At 43.3% G+C, this 20,247-nt stretch overlaps 1 long non-coding RNA gene across 3 annotated transcripts in view; it reads right to left on the bottom strand.

Annotated features, from left to right (window-relative positions):
* Positions 1-382: 382 nt before the first annotated feature.
* LOC109955780 (uncharacterized) overlaps positions 383-20,247 on the bottom strand; it is a 55,815-nt gene continuing 35,950 nt past the window's right edge. For all 3 annotated transcript variants that reach the window (XR_002274327.1, XR_002274329.1, XR_002274328.1), the window contains one exon: positions 383-711. This is a non-coding gene — a long non-coding RNA (uncharacterized LOC109955780). The remainder of the gene's footprint in view (positions 712-20,247) is intronic.

Below are 20,247 nucleotides of genomic sequence, written 5' to 3' on the forward strand. Positions count from 1 at the left end.
AATATTTATAAAATATTTTAAAATATAATATTAAATATATACATAATATAAATTATAAAATATTTATAGTGAAACAAAGGTTTTAAAGTGTTGATATGCACAACATATACCATGGTGGTACAACTCTAGAAACACATTCAGACATTTTAAATTTGGTCAAGATTGACATTAAAATTCTATAATAGTGCATCAATATACACTATACCTACACATACTTATTACCCACCTCTGTACACAAGACACTTTTAATATGTTCCTTGTAAAAATGCCCAAACTAACAGGGACTGATTAAATTCATTGACACTTGTAAATGTTTCATTTAAAATAAACAATCAGTAACTAGAGCATCATTATGCTAATTTGATAAAAGCTGGCAGCCCTCTTTAGCGGGCATTGCATTACTGGTACCTTGCAGTCAGCAGTGCATTGCACAAAAGCAACAAGGACGGAGAGTGTCCATATCAATACATCACAACCTGACTTCGCCAAAGAGGTTCTGCATAGCCTTGAAGCATTGGCCTGACAGATGAGTTCATGTGAAGCCCCTTACCTGTAAAGACATTTAACTATTCTATGCTGAGGTGTGGTGTCGCCCCAGTGAGCAGGTTGCCACTGCACTACTACACTGGTTCAGTTCAGTAGCAGCCATCTCTCCAGGTGCTGTCACGAAGGGCACCAAGGGTGGACAAGTTCTTAGGAGGTGGCGATAAACTGTGGAAAGGAAGAAAAGGCCTAAAATCAGCAGAATATTCAGCTTTAGTGTTGCTGCTGTGTTTCATGTCAAATGAAAAACAATCCTTAGTAATAGTCATAGTACAACAGGAAAAAGCAGCAGGTCATCAAAACTGCAAAAATTTCATGTTAGAATAGTTCCACCAGGACCAGACTTGGAGTCAGATTGAGCCTTTACTTTGGTAAAAGTACTCGGTTGCACCTGCATTCACTCAAGCACAATTATAAAAGTATTAGCATCAAAATACTTCAAGTACCAAAAGCAAAAGTACACATTTCACATTACTGTATATCCCTGGATTATAATTATAGATGCATTACTCTGTTCATCATGTTAATGTTGTTAACATGTTAACTACCTTACATCAGGGGGTTTGAAATTGTGGGTAGGTGAGCCTCCCCAAAAGACACTGCTGGTGCAGCCGTCTGTACATTCTACTCAGCAATAAAAATGGGTTTCAACAATAAATGTAAACATCTTTGAAGCAAACACTTTTGGAACACACTTCCACTCTCAAGGACAGGAATTTATTTAAAAAAAAAAACTGTACTTTTAAAATTATTAACCAAATAATTCTCCACAGCCCAATCACAAACTCAAAACAGACTTATTAAAACAGTAAGGCCCATTTGTGCAGTTTTACTTAATTAAGTAAAACTTTGTGTTGGTTTTCTGCAGTGAAGTCAATTAATTTTTCACTTGGCCACCAAACAAAATCATCACTGCACACCACGCACAGCACTGCTATTCATGTCACCGTCTCAACATTGTGTGCATTCCAAATATCTTCCTTAGTGATCTGTAAGCCCGTATTCAGACGGAGTTTCAAAGACGTGATAAAACGCAGCCCTCTCTATTCATCTCTATGGCCACCAGACCTACATGTGATGAGCTCGCAGAGGGTAAACAAAGAGAGCTTGTACATGTGCAGCTGGCTAATGCCAACATCAGGAAATGATGGCTGCTCGCGCCATTTCCCTGATGTGTTTTTAAGCATTTCTGAAGAACAACAACAGAGATCTATTGCCCAGATGAACAAGTTAATCTGTCTGCTGACAGACATTGCTCTGCTCCTGCCTCTACTCCTCTCCCTCGTTACAGCGGTTGGTGCTTGGACATCTCACCCCTTTGCCCTCACGCCTTGTGGAGGAGACAAGGAAAGCTGCCATTATTCTTCTGAACTGTGGGTAACTGCAGAAAACCAACACAAAACTACATTTCAGTTGTATACACTACTGATTTAGATCTGGTAGGATGACCAGCCACCATCTACAGTGAAGCAATGTTCAACTAATTCAGTAATAACTATGTGCAACTAGGCATCCATAACAGAACCCCTGGTTTCCAGTAGTGCTGTTCTGGAGGCTGCCAGTGCATGCTGACATCTGTTAGACCTGAGCCAATGTCATGCTCTAAATCGAGGTTTGATGCACAACATATGCAATGGGAAGGAGCAAAGACTGTTTTGTTACAGGACTACTTTGCTCCATGTACCCAGGACCATGGGATTTTTCATCACTAAACCATAAAAAGGGACAGAATTAAACTTTAAGGACCAGAGCTGAAATACACCTTAATAAAGCCATGAGTAAAAGCAAGCTACCAAAATGGTAATGAATTGGTTTGGGGTGGTTTAACTTCATTTGAGGCTGAGCTACACTTCTTTCAAAAAACTCCATCAAATATGGACAAAGTGGATAAAAGCAGCTCGTTTCAAGAGAGAAAAATAGTTGTATTTGAAAAACAGGCTTCATGAATATGAGAAGAGAAAAAAGTCAGAGCAGAACATATGAGCCTAGAAGAACAAAGTAGGAAGGGTGCTCTGTGCTCAGATGATTTGGGAGCAGATACCACAACCTTGTTAGCATCGCAAGCTTATTTTCATATTAACAACCCCTTCAGAACCTTCAAAGTAATGAATAATTGACAACAAATTAAATGTTTTGATTGTTGTCAGCACCCAGCTTGTTTAATGTTTCATATGGTGCTTCTGAGCTAATTATGGAGATGGCACATTTGTCAGAAATAACGTCCCCCTCGCAACCCCTGCGCCACCGTCCACAGATGCCCGTGTGTTCAGACAACTACAGGCCCTGTTGCAATTAGCTAGCAGGGAATTCTCAATGACCTTGGGAGGAGCCGAGTGACTGCCAGTGCTCAAGGGCACAACCACAGAGGGAGGCTGAGTATATGCACTTATTGATAAGGCCTTAAACCAGCAGCTTTTCACTTGCTACTCACTTTTCAAAAGTCAAGACTCAACACAGATATAAAGACGACGCAGGGTGGTAGGACTGGACTGATTTGATAGAGGATCCACTGTGGACCAGATACCGTCGGCATCCAGGAAAACACAATCTGAGGAAACATGCAAGTTTAAGGATGACAACACTGTCAAAGTATTTCAGAGCTGAAAACTGCAGATGCACTTAGTTTGTGGTGAATTCTCAGCAGAACCGTCGCCCCATGATGCACCTTGACAAGACAACAGACAAACCAGCACTGACAGGTCATGTGTGTCTCACACACAGCTGGAGTGTGTGTATGACAAATGTTTGTTTCTGCGTGTTAGTGTTGATCCATGCATGCCTACACTTTGCTCAGTGTGTGTGTGTCTGCTTGTCATGGTCCAGTCAGGTCAGTGTATCCTGAAGACACTGTCAGGCAGGATTGATTTCCTCCTTGATCCATGGAGGTGTTCCTGTAACACAGCTGATCCTCCCCTGTCCGAGTTCTGTTACCTTGTCATTTTGCGACATGGATCAAAGCGAAGATGAGCTGGAAATAGCCACATGGCAACCTTGAACTCTGTGAAGAGGATGCGAGTGACAGGAGCTTGGAAGGTTCATGCATACACAGAGACATTCTGATTTAAAGCAGCGCATAGACAAAAGCAAAGAACAGTCATTTATTTTAATGGACCAGAATGTTCCTGGTTGCCCCTGAGGACCGAGACCAATCAAAGTTAGGTATTGATATTTTACCACTGACTATGTTTGACACTGCAACTGATTCAAGCGGTCAGATAAATACAGTGCACTGACAAGTACAATACTCACCTCTCGATCAGAGGGTCTAATCAAACTAATGATTATTTTCAGTATCACTCTGCCAATTATTTGTCAATTGACTATTTTGAATATCAAATGTCAAAAACAGTGAAACTTGATATGTATAATCTCTCACAGTCCAAACACATTTAGTCTCAATTGAAAAACTGAATTCAGACAGTTTTACTTAAACTTTACACAAATTATAACAGATTAATTTTCAATCTCCTATTGATTAACTGACCAAACATCTCTAGATTTAATAAGAAAATACTGGAAGATGTATAGATTCAAACATTTTTTTCTCACAATATGTAAACAAGTGTAATTTACAACGCTGACCCAGGCACAAACTAAGAGAAAGCTCATTTTGATCCCACACAGCTTGAAAATAATGACCTAGTCCAAACTCCTGTTGTCAGTCACTTCCACCAAGCAGCCAGCAGAGGGCAGAAGAGCACCAGGAAACACATGAACACCAACCAGCAGCGTCCAAGTCTCTCACATACAGCTCAGTGTGACCTTTAACCCTGGGAGAATCATCCAATGTGGTACAGCTCCAACACACTCCTTCTGACCCCAGCTCCACGCTGCAGGCTGTCGAACACTGTAACAGAGCCTCCACTCAGGGACCATGGAGCACTGCTTCACAGTGTTTCCTGTGCACACAGGACTTCTACTTAAAAGACACTCAACAACAGCAAAAGACAAACAAATGTAAAATATCCTCATATTATCCTGGAGGTGTGTGCATTTCATATTAATGTTGACTTAGAAGCTCAGTTTTTGACATTTTCTACTGGTGACCCAGAAAGCGTTTCGAGTTCCCCATAATGAGCTGACATTGTACTTTAGAAGTAAAAGTCTGGCTGTGGAGGCCTAAATGTTTGTAGGCTCCCTTGTTAGGCCACTTAAGCTCAGGACAAACTTGATTCTTTCCTGAGCAGCTCAGACCCGCACTGACAACACACTATACACATCACGTGAAACATCGTTGCCTGGTTTTTAGAAGAAGAAGAAGCAGCTTTATTTTATGGTCATTGTAACATTGTGACATGTACAACAAAATTTTGTCTGGAGCTGAGGGCCCCAGGCCGCTGCGTGCGTACACGCCGCCATCACGGGCAACTTGGGGGGTTCAGTGTCTTGCCCGAAGACACTTCGACATGTATCATCTCAAAATAAACAGCATGTTAAACGTGCAGCTACAACACAAAGTACAACTAAAGTAACAAAACAGTTCAATTCATACATCATGAACTTCTCATAAGAACAACCAGCAGCTGGATCTGACACACAGGTGTAATCTTGTTGACAATTGGCAGTAAAAAAAAATAAAAATCATGAAGGGATCCAGACTGGAACAGACCTGGTCCACCGTCCTCTGAAACCACAGGACTGGAGACTGAATCACAATAATGTACTGGTGTCCACGTCACGTTATAACAATCTGATGTTTCGTCATGCTCGCCCTCATCCCACCACACACACCAGTGCACATAGTGTACAAACTACAGGAAACCCATGTCACTGATCAATCAGCTGATCAATTGTCTAGATGACCTGATTGGTCTTTTTATCCCCAGAATGTCAGACACTGGGAAAAAGTCCCACTGTGACTCTCAAGAGCCAAAGGTGGTGTCTTCACGTCTTGTTGTGTCCAACCAACAGAGACTCAGCCGATTCTCATGTCTGACAAAGAAAAGCATCAGCTCCTCACATTAAAGAAGGTGGAACCAGAACATGTTGAAGACTGTTGCTTTTAAATAGCAGCCGGTTGATTTTCGACTAGTGAACTGACTAATGACCCTCAACTACAGCTCGATGCCTAAACGTCATTCTGACCTAAACACTAGAACCACGTCTGAGCCCCTGTACCTTTCCCAAACAGCTCCTCACAGTGTATAGCCACACACAGAGTGCCAAGGCCCAGCTGCTCGGTTATGGGTCCCTGAGGGGACGCCACCACCTCCTGTGAACAGGGGTCCATGCTAGGCCTCAGTCAAACCACGAGTGTGTGTGAGGGACAGTGTGATACTCTGGTAACCAACATGGAGGTGTTCTGTAACAAACAAGTGTTCAGGTAAGCTTTTCATAAGGAGCAAACTTAAAATGAATCATCTTGCAGTTTGAACATTTTAAAGTCAAAAACTGACAAATATTCTCATGAATTTTCTTCTTGTGATGCCGGAAGGAAACTACTTTTGTCTGAAGCACACAGTTCTTAAAGAAATGGCTCAAGTATTTAACAGTAGTAGGCTTAGGGACTGGTGACGCAATTGGAGACAGAGTAGGGGACAACATGGCCGCACTCTGCTGAGACAGAGATTAAGCTTAACAAAGTCTAACTAACTATATGAATTAAAACAACTTCTGCTAAGGGTACAGCAAACCTCAGATTACCTGCCAGTTTTATGGATTAACACCATAGTGGAGGACTTCAACAACTTGTAATTATTCCCTGACTACTACTATCATCTGCAAAACAGGTGGATAATTACTCCAACTCAGCGCCAAATACACCAAACTTGCTCAAAAGGAAGGAGGACGACTCATCTACGGACACCGACGACTTGCAAACAACTGAAACAGAGGTCAGTACACTAGCCAGCTTAATAGAAAAAAAACTGGACATTCTTATTCTACTACATCAAGAAATAAAATGTCAGTGTCCCTGGGTAAGACACTGGACCCCCCAAGTTGCCCCTGATGGTTAGAGCCATCGGTGTGAGTTGGCGCCACAGATTGCTGCCTTGGTTGTGTACTGGAAACAAATTCCAACGTGTGGACTGCAGATTCAAACCTCTGACCCTCTGGTTGGGAGACGACAGCTCTACCCACTGAACCACAGTCGCCCCAACACTGAAACCATTGTCGGCAGGACAACTTTTATTGACTTGTTTTCTCTCGCTTTGGTTGTTTTGTCTTCATTTTTCACCATTTCTTTCCTCATTTAAAAGTATGAGGTGTCAACACCTGCATGTTGCTACTTTGCATCTAATGTTTTATCTATGCTCATCAGCCACTTTATTAGGTACACCTATTCATTTTTATGCAATTCAGTGCAACACTTTGCCTTAACAACTGTGTTTCTGAAGCTCCAAATGTTTGTTTTTGGTGAAATTGTCAAATATATAACTTCAATTCTATGTTTATTATTGAAGTCATAGTTAAAGTTGGCGCTGTATTGAACTACATTATATTCAGAGTTGTTCCTAATATTCTGACCCTCTCATGTATGTAGCTGGGGAGGACAAAAATATAAAGACACCTCTAAATACAGTGTAGTCCAGTAAAACACCACCTTTAACTATGACCCCAATAAAAAGCATATAATTGAAGTTACAACATCTTCTCAGCAAGTGACCAGAACCTGAACACTACCATCACTTTGGCTAACTAGGCCGCTAGCTGACTGAAACACAAATCGAACAGCAGAGGGGACAGATGCTTTGGCCAGTTAGCATCAGGTAGCATGTTGCTATAAACAGACTGCTGTGAAAACAAGGCTGTTTTCCTAAAAAGTCGACACAGTGGGATTTCCTTCCAAAACACCCTGGATATTTTGCATTCTGATCTCCTCTCCTCTGTTTGCAGTTCTTTTTACTTTCACGCCCAACAAAACTGACAAGAGACGGATGCAAATGCTGTTGTGCATCCCTGCTTTGACTGTGTGTCGACCTGCAGCCCTGTCGTGTAGCATATGTAATAAACTACTTCTCTCTTCACCCTCCCAGCTCTTAGTTTCAGATTCTGCCTCGCCTTTTTTGGCTCTGACAACTTTGTTCCATTTCTCATTCTCTGGCATAATTACAGCTTTATAGCATTCTGCACCACTCGGGCATGCTGGAGATATTTCTCCCCCCCCCCCTTTTTTTGTCCTTTTTGGTTTGTCTCATTAATAATTCACAGAAAGAGACTGGGAAACTTTAGTGCAATTTGCAGCTGCTGAATCCCAGTTATTGTTTTGCAGGGTGTTGCACAGAGAGAGAAAACCTCAGACGAGGCTTTGTAGTCGTGAATGTAATTTGGCTGTATCTCTCTGACAGGCCACACATCATTAGGGGGGTGAGGGAGATTTCGAGGGTGGGGTGGGGGGTGACGGCTCCGTCCAGCCAGTCAAACACACTGTCCTCATCTGTCGCTCCAAACCCCTGATGCTCTGCATTTTCTTAATGCTTTTAGATGTTGTTTGTTCATATTTGTGCCTCATAACTATCTATGCTTTATTCTGTTTGTCTGCATTTGACCAGGCGGCTACTGAATTATTCAGAGCCAAGATGACAAAGAAAACGGGAAACTTGCGGCCGCTTGGCTTTCAAAATGCAAGACCAGATGCCACTTTAAAAGAGCAACAATATCTTAGTCGACAAAGCGTTTTTTAAGGGGATTTTGGTGGCCTTGTGGTTAAGATACACACCCTATAAATCAGATGACATGTAATGACCCTCTCTTGTATCTTCACTGCCAACTATCAAAAGAAAAAAGACAAATAGTGAAGTCAAAACACATCATAGAGGTCAAAGTTCAGTTATCAACTGATAACTAATCGAGTAACCCTTTAAGTTAATTATTGACGCATTAATGCCAAACATTTGGTAAGTGAATGTTCACAAATGTGAGAATGTCTTCATTTTGAACTGACAGTTGAAAAAAGTAGAACACTAGATGACATTACTTCAGGGCTGTGGGAAATGGTACCTGGCATTTCTCTGGTGTTTTACAGGCCAAACAATTCATTTTGAAATAGAAGGTGCAGCCCCTGAGCAGATGTTTGTATCATTACTGTCCTCCATATATTGAAATATCCAAAGACTCAGCTGAATGTTCCAAAGACGTTGCACTTTTTAAAACAGCTTTAGCACATCTGAACCAGCTGTAGCAGAATCATGATCATCAACGGTATCCACTGAGGTTGGTTTATGCCGCAACATCTACATTTTTACATCTCAGCGAGGTTACGAAAGTCAGGTGGAAACCTCACTTCCTTCCCTTGCATACTGATTGATTCCTCCGAACGTCTGACAGTTGTAAAGAGATCAAACTTCACAGCAAACAGTTTTACACAATCAAATGTTCATAAAAGGTGATACTTCACATTTGTATTGCTTCAGTTTTTAGACAGATTCTCAACTAATTCCTTCATCTTTGCTTTTTTGAATTCCTCATAAAAACCAGTGCGTGTGTGTGAACATACCACCAAGGGAAGACTGCAGAGGCACGTCAAAGGGAAAAAGCACAACCCACCCCCACCCCACCCACCCCTTTCCTCTTTTTCATTTTGCCCAGCCTGACCTATTTTGCCGAGTATCTCCTAACTGGAGAGTTTAGGGCTGTTTAATGCTAGGTGACACAGCAGTGTCCTGCAGTCTTTTCTTTCTTAATCCCTGGCATCTTTGGTAAAAGATCTCTCAGAAGAGGCCGCGCTTGTTTCTGGCATCCAGCCGCCTGAGGGAAGGGGAGATTGTCAGGGTGCATTTCTTCCCGGCTCGCCAGCCGTTCCTCAGGAGACCTCTGTGTGGGTAAATCTACTTTTTTGGCGAGTTAGGTAAACTGAGGGGAGGAAAAAACGAGAGGTGGCAGCATTCCCTCTTGGAGAACAATTCCACTCTAAGCTCTTTTTGAAAATTACAGGAATGTTTCTCTTGTATTGCTCTTGTCAACCTTGCCTCCAACATGCCCACAAACAAGTGAAGTGAAACTCACTGATGCGTCTGCTCCAGAGTGGTGGTGGAGGAGGAGGAGGTATAGGAGGAAGAAGATGCCCGGCGGGCTGGTGTTTCGTGTCATCCTCTGATAGCGGGTTTTGTTTGGCCAGAGGATGAACATGAGGCTGGCTGTGTGTCCAGTCATCTCACTGACCTCCCTGCCCAGGAGGAGACGCAGTGTCAGGTCAAGTTGCTGCCTGTTTCCCTCTCTCTGCTGCTGGAGTAATCCATGAAAATACCCTGCAAACTCATTTAGTAACCCAGGATCATAAAAACCACTTGTTGGCAACAAGCTTTGATTAAAAAAGCCCTGATGTGGGTTTTGGAAAAAAGCTGAGGTGAAGAGGAAATGTCACAATCTAGACTCCTGGTAAAGTTCTTATGAATGTCCAGATTTTGTAGAGAAAACAAAGAGTATAAAACAGTTTTGGTCACTGTGGCTGCTGCTGCATCACTGCTTCACAGGAACAATTACTGACACACACCAGTTTACTTCCTGTTAGGTTCAGTCTACCCAAACTCCAGAACAACTTGGGAATACTGGAAGAACACAAGATTCTAGCCAGAAACGGGTTCAATCCTACGACACCTTGAGGCCAATTTCTGCACAAATGTGCCTTAGCAGGTAAGAGAGATGAGGTGAATCTCAGTGTCACCGAACACAAAGCAAGGGAGGGTCCTGATTCAGGCTCACACAGACAACAGTTTCTTATCAGACAATACAAACACTCTACTCTCTCTTTTGTTTATCTAATAACATATGATACATGAGACAACTGAGGCACAAAATACATTGGGGACCATTATTACTTTATAAGGGCATTAACAAAATATTAACTAATTATGATTTACTGTATCCTACAAGAATAACCCTACTCAGTACCAGTGGTGGTGGAAGTACTCGGATCCCCTAAGTAAAAGCGGCAATACAACAATGTAAAATTACCCTGTTACAAGTAAAAGTACCAAAGTATTGGCATCAAAATGTTGTTGGATTATAATGACTGATGCATCATTGTGTACATCACATTTAATGTTGCAGCTGGTAAAGGTGGAGCTGGTTTTAACTGGCTTATATGCCTGATGGGTAGCTGGTGAATTTCCCACCAGGGCTCAATAAAATCTCATACTGTAGTTTTTGATTAATCTGCTTCTGAAATGTAACTAAGGTTATAAAAGTTAGAATAACTTTGTCTTATACTTACAGAAGTATAAAGTAGCACAGAATAAAAATACTCAAGTACAGATACAAAATTGTAAACAGTCCTAGAGTAAATGAACTTAGTTGCTTTACACCACTGCTCAGTATTATTAGAACATGACACTTAAAACTACAATACATTGCTGGTGCATGTAACTATTTAGTGTGACACTGTCGCCTTTCAGCAGCAGGTTGATTACAGTTGCGACTCTTCACTGCACTGCAGCATCCTCCAGCTTACTTGGATTACACAGATCGCCAAAATAAAATGTGACGCAAGCAGAACAAAGCAACATGCTGCCTGGCTAACTGAGGTACTTCTCTGTACTGGACAACACACACTAGAACAACAGAGTAACTCGTCTTTCTGCAACAGCAGATAAGGCCGGGGTCGACCCCCGCAACCGTCCCATCTACAGGAAACCCACATTTTCCCCAATCAAAAGTTCCATTAACCTGGAGCACCAGAAGCTAATTGAGAGCGGGAGAGGGTGAGGCATATCGCCGTGTCACTTCAGCCACACAAGTTGCTGCTGTGCCGGCGTCAGCAGACGTCACAGGGACACATCTGACATTTGTAATTATCTGGGATAATAAGAAAAGAAATAGGACAACAACACAGCAGAGCTGAGCAGAATCATTCTCACTGGACTCATCGAGGAAAAGACGGTGAGCAGGAGGAACCCAACCTTTGATAACCCAGATCATGTTTTAAGCATTAGGCGGTTTTTAAAACAGACAGGAGGAAAAAAGCACAAATCTACATGAGTGTTTTTGAAGATTTATGAATCTCGACTTCACACGTGCTCTTTGGTGGTGGGAGATCACAAGTTCATTATGTTTTGCACCGTTTTCTGATGCTTGTGTCTCTCATCTCTGTGAGAGAGTGAGAGATATTCTAATCTGTCGCCCCAGTAGCCTTAAGCCCTGGTATGGTGAGTGGGCCAACTTTTGTTCTGCGTAATCCCTCCACCCCAGCCAGAGGAGGTCATGTTTGTCAAAATGTGGCAAAGTGAAGATGGAATTTTGCTCCCCTCCTCTTCCCACCTCCGTGGCTTAATTTGGAATTAAAAATGCATGTGATTTTTGAACTTTAGATCTCCGGAGAGAGCCATAAACAAGTATGAAATTAAGTGTCTTTTGAAAAGCTGAGGCAGGGACGTGAAGTGAATCGAGACGCTCACGTTATTCAGGCTTCATGGGGCGGGTGGGCAGCCTCTCCAGTCAGGTCACTCTAAGTCGGTCCACCAGGACTGAAACAGAGAACACCTCTGTGAAGCAAAGCCTGCATGTGATCAGGCCTGAAACTGATGAGAACTGGTGGAAACATGAAGAACCTTGCCTAGTCTTTCATAGTTACAGGTGGCGTGTTCACTTACTGCCAGAACATCCACACAAATATTATGAAGGAAAAATATAAAAAGAACTCAAGTTGAGGCATTTACAGCAACCTGTCCAGCTGATTATGATAAATCCAGTGCAAAACGAACTGTTTCATTAATGCTAGAAGAAATGTCCAGGGATCAGCAGAGTAATCACGATTCATCCTCTGGGGACAATCGATGTCTGTACAAAATGTCACATTAATCCACCAAACAGTTTGACATATTTCAGTCTGGATCAAGCTATTTAATGTAATATGAGCACCACTGAGCTCCTACACACTTTAGATTCAACTAAAATGTGAGCCACATCACACAACTTCCTCCTCAGTTACAATATGTTCCTCCCAGTGTGGCCTGATCAGATGCTTCTTCATAAATGTCCACCACATGTGACACGTCCTGGTCTCTCCACTGACCCCATCACCTCCTCCATGTTTATCGTTACCGGTCTGTGAGGGGCAGTCGCCGAATGATGAAGACAGGCCGTATGTGCAAACATTAAAACAACCGTCAGAAGTCGAATCTCGTCTAGGAGCACATATGCAGGTGGCCCAGATCTGGTCTGGTCTGGTCACACTACTGTGGACATATCAGGTCTGGGACACTGACTGTAGAAAAAAGATAGAAAAACCCTCGGTGACGTCACCCACTGGTCTTTTGAATAGCGGTTCTGAAGCTCAAGTCTGGTCGTCAGCATCTTGGTAACGCTTCACTCTGCCTGCTATGGCTAACTAAAAAATGGGCAATAAGGCGGAGCATTGGTGTAGCTTGCCAGACATCTAGCAGCCAGCCACCAATGGCAGTACATTCCTGCCTGTAACTCAAAGTGACCATTCTCTTAATTATGCCTAACCTTTATCCTTATTATAATTTAAACAGGCCCGTTATATAAAGCTTAACCCCCTGTACAGTTGTCAAGGAAGGGGAAATTTGCTCTAAAGACCAAAACCGTTTTTTGTACCAGGCTGTAAACATGTTTATTTCTGCTGTAGTTGGACAGTTTAACAAGGGAGTCTATGAGGACCGAATCCCTTTTGGAGCCAGTCTCAAGTGGCCTTTCAAGGAAGTACAGGGTTTAACACTCCTGCATTGGCTTCATCTCTCAGCTCTGGAAGTTGCCACTTGGGTCTGAATCGCTTCAGCTGGGATGTGCACGCAGCTTAAGATTCAAAATGTAGGTAGTCAGCAGAGCGAATTTCCCACTTTGAAATTTTAACGGACCAAAGCAGTCAGTGTCACAACACACATTCACTCTGCGCACGTTTGGGCTGCAGACAGATGGTCTTCTCAAAGAGAAATGGCAAAATGTTCTCTTTGATAAGTACAACTCCTGCTGCTCGACTTGACCCAACACCTCCCTTCACTCCTCAGTCCCACACTGAACCCTCCACTTCACTGACACTGCATGTCCCTCTCTTTCTTCTCCGTCTGCGATAGCGTCCTAATATTTACACCTTTTATGAGATCTGCTGCTCTTTGCTCATTACCAGCAGTAGCGTTTGTCCCCCTTTAATAGCGGGTCATGCAAAGGTCAGGCAGTGCCTTCAGTAAAAGAGAAGACATCCTGTTCTCCCTCAGGCCATGGGAAACAGCTGTTAGGCAAATCTGCATCATAATAGGTGATTAGCATTCATTTCTACATTGGGTCCTTGTGCAGCCTCATGGTGATTTAGTTCGCTCTGGAGAAGGACCTTAACATTTACAGGTTCTTTAGTAAAAACAGGAACTCAGACAAAAATCAGCTGAGGCTTAAGAGAAACTGGGCTTTTAAATGTGCACTGCTCTCCAACAGACAACACACACCTACAGCTGTGACCCTGAGGGATGTGCAATGTATTCAGTCATATTACACCTCAGGTATTCAGCTCCAGAGCCGATTAAACCTGCTGTAACAGGTCAATATGCTTACATTTCTGGAAAAACTGGAAAAACACAGCAGCAGAAAGATCTCCAAGAGTCAGAGGCTTCTTGAAAAAAACACAAAACATTACATCTGAGCCCAGAATTAGATTTACCTTCCAAGAACTCACCCAGTGGTTGGCAGCATGGAGGTTAGTCCCCATGTACAGGGGCTGGGAGATTGATGGTAGGAAACGGTAACAAAATAATGTTCACTTTTTTAAACTTTCCTTCACTTTCTTTCCTCATGATATAGGTTTGGTTTGACTTCATATCTATTTTAACCCTAGAGAAACAAAGTGTAACAGCAGTAAAAGCTCAGATTCCTGCAGTGTCCACATCACATGACCTGATAGAAGTAAGGGAGATCTTGGATTAATCACTGTACTGGAGATGCCACAACCAAAAGTCCTTGCATACAGGTTACTTGCTGTGATAGCTGTGCAGCTAGTTTATCTCCAAAAAAAGTAAAAAAAAAATGGACAAAATCAGGTGCTGAAAAGCAGAATTAGAGATGACATTTTGCATAAACCTTTGATGCAATTAGCTAACACTCTCATCCAGAGTGAAACTGACTACAGTAATAAAAAAAAAAAAGCTAATGTAGCTGCAAAATCAGGACCAGTACCTAAAGTAAAGGCAAAGCGAAGCATTGTCTCACAGTTCTAAATCCTGCAGTAAACCTTGCAGTTACTATGGCACAGACCCTGACCCAGACTGTAAACAGCCTTAGCACAGAGTGGGCTTTCTCCAACAAGTAAACTTTGAGACCTCAGTAGTGGAGGCCACCAGGCAGCAGAGCGAGCTGCAGCCATCTATTGGAGCAGCAGACAGCTTGACCAAGGGAGCAACCCCCGGATGACGGATGACGCGCGCCAGGAAACGAGCGCCTTTATCAGGCCGCATTCTCCTCCAGCAGCCGATCCAGACAGGCCAGATTTTTATCGAACTGTATTGGATTTAGTAATTTCCTTTTCCAAGACGAATGGATGGAGATACTGGAGGGGGGTTTATTGTCTGCAGCCCCAGGGTGAGTATTACTTATGATCCATTTAGTATTTCAGGCTTGTCCCAACACGTGCTGGTTACTGCTCTCAGTCCACCGCAGCTTGTTCACCTTTCATTCAACACGTTGGTACTACAGAGGGAGACTGAAGACTGTGTGGGAATGTGAGCTTAACCACAGCTAACGAGGGAAACTGACTCTGGCAGGCAGCTTACATGTTGATATGAATGGCCAGGTCATCATACAGCATTCATGATGAGAAAAGGGTCCACAAACAAACAGAACAACATCAAAACTCTGGTGAAAGTTTAGGTAACATTTATGCAGTCTGACAAAGCTCGCTCAGGGAGATAATGCCAAGTTACAGGAACATCTGTCCAGTATTCCACACATGGCCACAGTTAGCTTTCACTGCCACCTGCCTGCAGTGGTGGAAGTAGAACTCAGATTATTTACTCAAGTAAAAGTTGTGCATTCAAAATTAATTAAGCAAAGTATTAGCATCAATATATACTTAAAGTACCAAAAGTAAAAGTAGTCATTATGCAGAATAGCACATTTCACACTGATATTATTCAATTATAATTAGCGAAGCATTATTGTGAACATTACATTAGTGCTGCAGCTGGTAAAGGTGGAGCTCATTTGAACTACCTCATAAGCTTAGCTTGTGAATTTCCCACCAGGTATTAAAAGTCTGCCATATTTAGTTCTGTTAATCAGATTCTGAAAAGTAACTAAAGTTATAAAATAAATGCTGTGCAGTAAAAAGTGCAAGATGTACCATTGAAATGTAGTGAAGTATGAAGAGGCAGAAAATGAAAATACGCAAGTAAGGCACAGATTCCTTAAAATGGTACTTATAACACAATACTTAAGTAAACATACTTAAGTATTGTGCGTCATCCGTCATCCGGGGGTTGCTCCCTTGGTCAAGCTGTCTGCTGCTCCAATACAGTTCGATAAAAATCTGGCCTGTCTCCCTGTGAGAGAGCAAGCCTCAGTGTGAGAAGAGCAGTGGTAGACAGGAAGCAGGTTCACTATCGGCCGAGGTCCTCTGACTTTGGCCTTCTCTGATTGGTTAGTTACTTTCCACCTCTGCCTGCCTGCATGCTGTTTACCCAACAGAGCCTTTTCTTATTTCATAAAAATCTCATCTGTCAAACCTGTTTTAACACCTTCACCCATACATTAAGACTTAAAAAGAACCACACTGCGCCAACAGTAAACATGCACCTCGATTACTATTTGGGCTGTGCTTAAACAAATCTAAACTGCCGACCAACAGACGTTACCACAGATCTCTGATATCCGACTGAAACATCAGAAACGTGCATCACTTCAGGTAAAGGAAGTCTCATATCTCTAAAAACATTTCAGAATTTCCCATCTTCCCTCTTCAGTGGGAAGGACTAAGACTAATTTAGAGATGCAACCTATGCAGCGGCTTCTGACGCTGAAAGTGTAATGCAAGAGTTTTCAGAAATACACAGATATCCTTAACTAAGATTTTCCAGTCTGATAACTCCAGTGAAAATGTGCCAGAACGTGGTGTCTCTCTGCTGCCTACACCTCCCTCACAGCTATCTTTTAATGAAGAAACAAATATAAAAGCTGCAATATGCAAGTTCTGGAAATCAACCTATCCTGCACCATCACGCTCCGCCCTGACCTCCACCTCCATCCTTGTTGTGTTCTCAGCTAATGCAGGAATCGGGAGCTCGCCTCCCTCTGAGAGAGCAAGCCTCAGTGTGAGAGGAGCAGTGGTAGACAGGAAGCAGGTTCACAATCGGCCGAGGTCCTCTGACTTTGGCCTTCTCTGATTGGTTAGAAGAGCAACACTCAGGGGACATCTGGGCACTGCTGCAGGGCTCTTTACTCAGTCTGGGGCACAGAAGCCTTTGACAGCACCTCTCCACATGAAGATGTGTTCTTGAGCATATGTCAACAAAAATGAAAATATGTAAAAAAAGGGTTTGATGAGGGGGGCCTTTGTGCAGCGATTCTGCATCAGTGCTTTGCATGACTCACTGTTGTTGTGAACCTTTTCACTCTGCCGACAGAGCCTTATCATACACTCATGGTGCCACTAGGCAGTTTGGATTAAAGCGTTCACCAAACGGCATATGTTATGGTCTCCCACCTCCTCCCCTCCTCTCACCAAGTGTGTGTGAACATGTGTGTACAAATCCCATGGCTGTGAACACACAGACGGGTGCAAACACCTTGTGTCGATGAAAGCTGTGTCAGGTAATTTCACACTCTCACACGCGTGCAGTCATGTCGACCTCCCCCGAGCTAACTCATTACCTGTCTCAGCCGCCGAGCGTGCACAGGATGCACCTTCTGGAGACGCTGGCATTAAACAAGCTGCGCAGGTGGGGGGTTTGTTGGTTGTTACAGTGAGAGGAGAGAGGGAAGAGGAGGGTTTGTTGTACCCAGTGTGGCAGTGAAAGGCAATAGTAATGCAGAGCACAAACGGAAAAGGTTCATCTCTACCCTGAGGGGCCTTTAGAGGTGAAACACCAGAAGAGATCCACTGTGACAGACCTGAGTATCCTCACACTGAGGCCAACCTGCACAGGCAGATCCACACACCTTGTAGCACCACTGATAACACAAGAGCGGGGTCGATGAGGACTGAGGTTCACCTTGTGCAGGCCTGGCCAGAGGAGGGCTAAGGCCCCTCCAGCTGTTCTCCTTCCTCTGTTTTGCTCTCTGACAAATGCCTCCCCACTATAACACCATCACCACCCCTATAACTGCTGTGCTGAATGGGGGGGCTAGACCTGCCAGCCTGTATCTGGCTGACAGGCATCTAGGAAGGTGCACTGCGAGCACACGTCACAATCAATAACCCCTGCTGAGGGCAATGGACCGGGGGGTGGAACCGCTCAATGCCACCTCTGTGTGTTCTTACTTTTGTACAGAAGGGGGAGGAGGTTGACTTGTCACCTAAAACAACACATGCTCACTCTGGGTGTTTGGGATTTTGTTTTGAGAAAATACATATGCAGCCTGCGCAGGCATGCGTGCATAAAGAGCAGGTTCTGGAGGTGTGATACATGATGTGATAAACTGTGGGTCGGTGTCTGGGGGGAGGGAGGTGGGGAGAGAACAAAGGAGGATGGAAGGGTGAATACAAGACTGGGTGTTGCAGAGAGAGATGACAAGACTGCCAGCATTTCACACAAAATCATTCTTTGAACCTGACATGGCATTTACAGGAAACTAACTGCAAGATACTGAAGATGTGTGGATCCAGAATGAATAACAAGACATGAGCTCTAACCTGTTTCTGCTAATAAATCCTACATCTTACACACTGCACCTTTAAGCACTACAGCAAAGTGAGATTTTAGAGGTGCAGTACTGAGTTTTATAAGGATTTACAATACACCAAATGCTTTATAGAAGATATAAGTGAACTGGACAGGTTTAAATTGATACTGAAATTCTCACAGTATATCACAATTCTGACTAAACATTTCACAATTTGAGCCATTGAACTGATCTTACACATCAAAGACCATCTTTTGTGGCTCTGGACGAGCTTCACCTGCAAACTGCTCCAATGACATCACAGACAGTCTGTGTTACAAATTAAGGGCAGACATGGGAATTTACAGGAACAGTATAATGAAAGCTGCTATGGAGCTTGGTCAAAGTCAGATTATTGCGGTCTCTTGACTAAAAACGTGACAGAAGCCAGCTAAAAACCTGTACAGAAACAACCCAGTGCAACTTTGTAGGTCTATCATTGTATCATTAAAGAAAAGCTTACAATGAAACTTTGAGTGCCACTCCAATAAGGTGCATGAAGACATCAACACATTCATCCATACATACCCATATTCATACAAATAAAGAGTGAAACCAAATGAGTAATAACAGTACAAGGCAGCTGCTCTGTGAGGGCAAACTGTGCTGCATGTTTTGTTTGCATGTGGGATTTTGTATCAGTACGTTTGAGGTGTGTGTTGCCATGTCGTGGAGGAGGAGGAGGAGGAGGAGGGTGATCAATTGCCTTTGCACTTACAGTCAACAGCCCAGGCCGTAGCTAACACGCCGGAAGATCTGTTACGAGCCCTTCCCAGAAAAAGGCGACAAGAAGAGGAGCGAGTTGCCGCTGAGAGGAGGACTTCCTGGCACATCCACGCAGCCGTAAACAGATATAACAAGTTCCCTCCATTGTAAGATGAGAGAATGTCAATGGGCCTGACACTGAGACACCCGACTGCCGATCAGTCGATAGCTGACATTACACCTCTGCATGTCAGGCCTCTTCAGTTGCCAGTGTTAAAGGTTTGCATTACCAGTGAGGTCCTGTTGCTGCACCCCCCCCCATAACTCATGTTTAACAATGCTGCTTATTTTCTGAACGGCGATTATCCAGTCACATCTTAATGAACCTCATTTCACCAGCAGCAAGTAGTATTAGGAAGTTTTTCTGATCAAATGAAATCAAATTTTTTGAGAGTTCAAGAAAAACCAGAGCTGATTAAAGTGGTTCTGAGGCATAAAGACCAGTTCTGCTGTGTGTGAGATGGTCGGTCATGGCTTTTGGACTCATCACGTTGTGTTGAAGTCGTCAGTGGCCTCCTCCTTAAGGTTTTCTAAGCACCGACAGATTTTTCTAACGGGGCAAATTAACTGGCTTTGATACTGCGCTCATCTCCTCCCAAAGCCAGTCACAACATGTTTTACCATCAAGGCCAGAGAGGGGAAGCAGTGAGATCTCTGCTCTCGTACAAGGTTAGTCTGACAGACACCAGCTTTTTAAGTCACTTTTCAAGCTCTGGTTCATTACTGGGATCAGTCAGGACGTCAGCCATTGCCTGTACTCATTTGCAGATTTCACATGCGCATTTCGCATCTTTAAAGGAATTTTTTTAGAGGCTAGCATTTAACAACCTGTCACTCAGATTTAAATTTAGAGTTTGGGTTCGCGCAGCAGTGAGAAGTTTGCAACATGTGCCACACATCACAGGAAGTGGACAGCGGTCAAGTTGCAGATTTTGAGACTGTGCTCACACTTTAAAGAACACATGCAATTATCTCTTAGAAAGTGTTTAAAGCTGTGGACACAGAGGGGAGCAACACGCTGAAACAGTGAAATCCATCCAGGACATGAGAGCTGTCCCCTCAGTCTGAGGACTGACTGGGGCAATAAAAATGGGAGACAGTCTCGTGAAATATGCTGCAGTGGTGCTGCGGTCCGCTGCTCGGCTTCCAAACACATCAGTCTGTATTGTTACAGCGCTG

This window comes from Monopterus albus, unplaced genomic scaffold (assembly GCF_001952655.1).
Source record: "Monopterus albus unplaced genomic scaffold, M_albus_1.0 scaffold16.1, whole genome shotgun sequence".
NCBI classification, from domain to species: domain Eukaryota; kingdom Metazoa; phylum Chordata; class Actinopteri; order Synbranchiformes; family Synbranchidae; genus Monopterus; species Monopterus albus.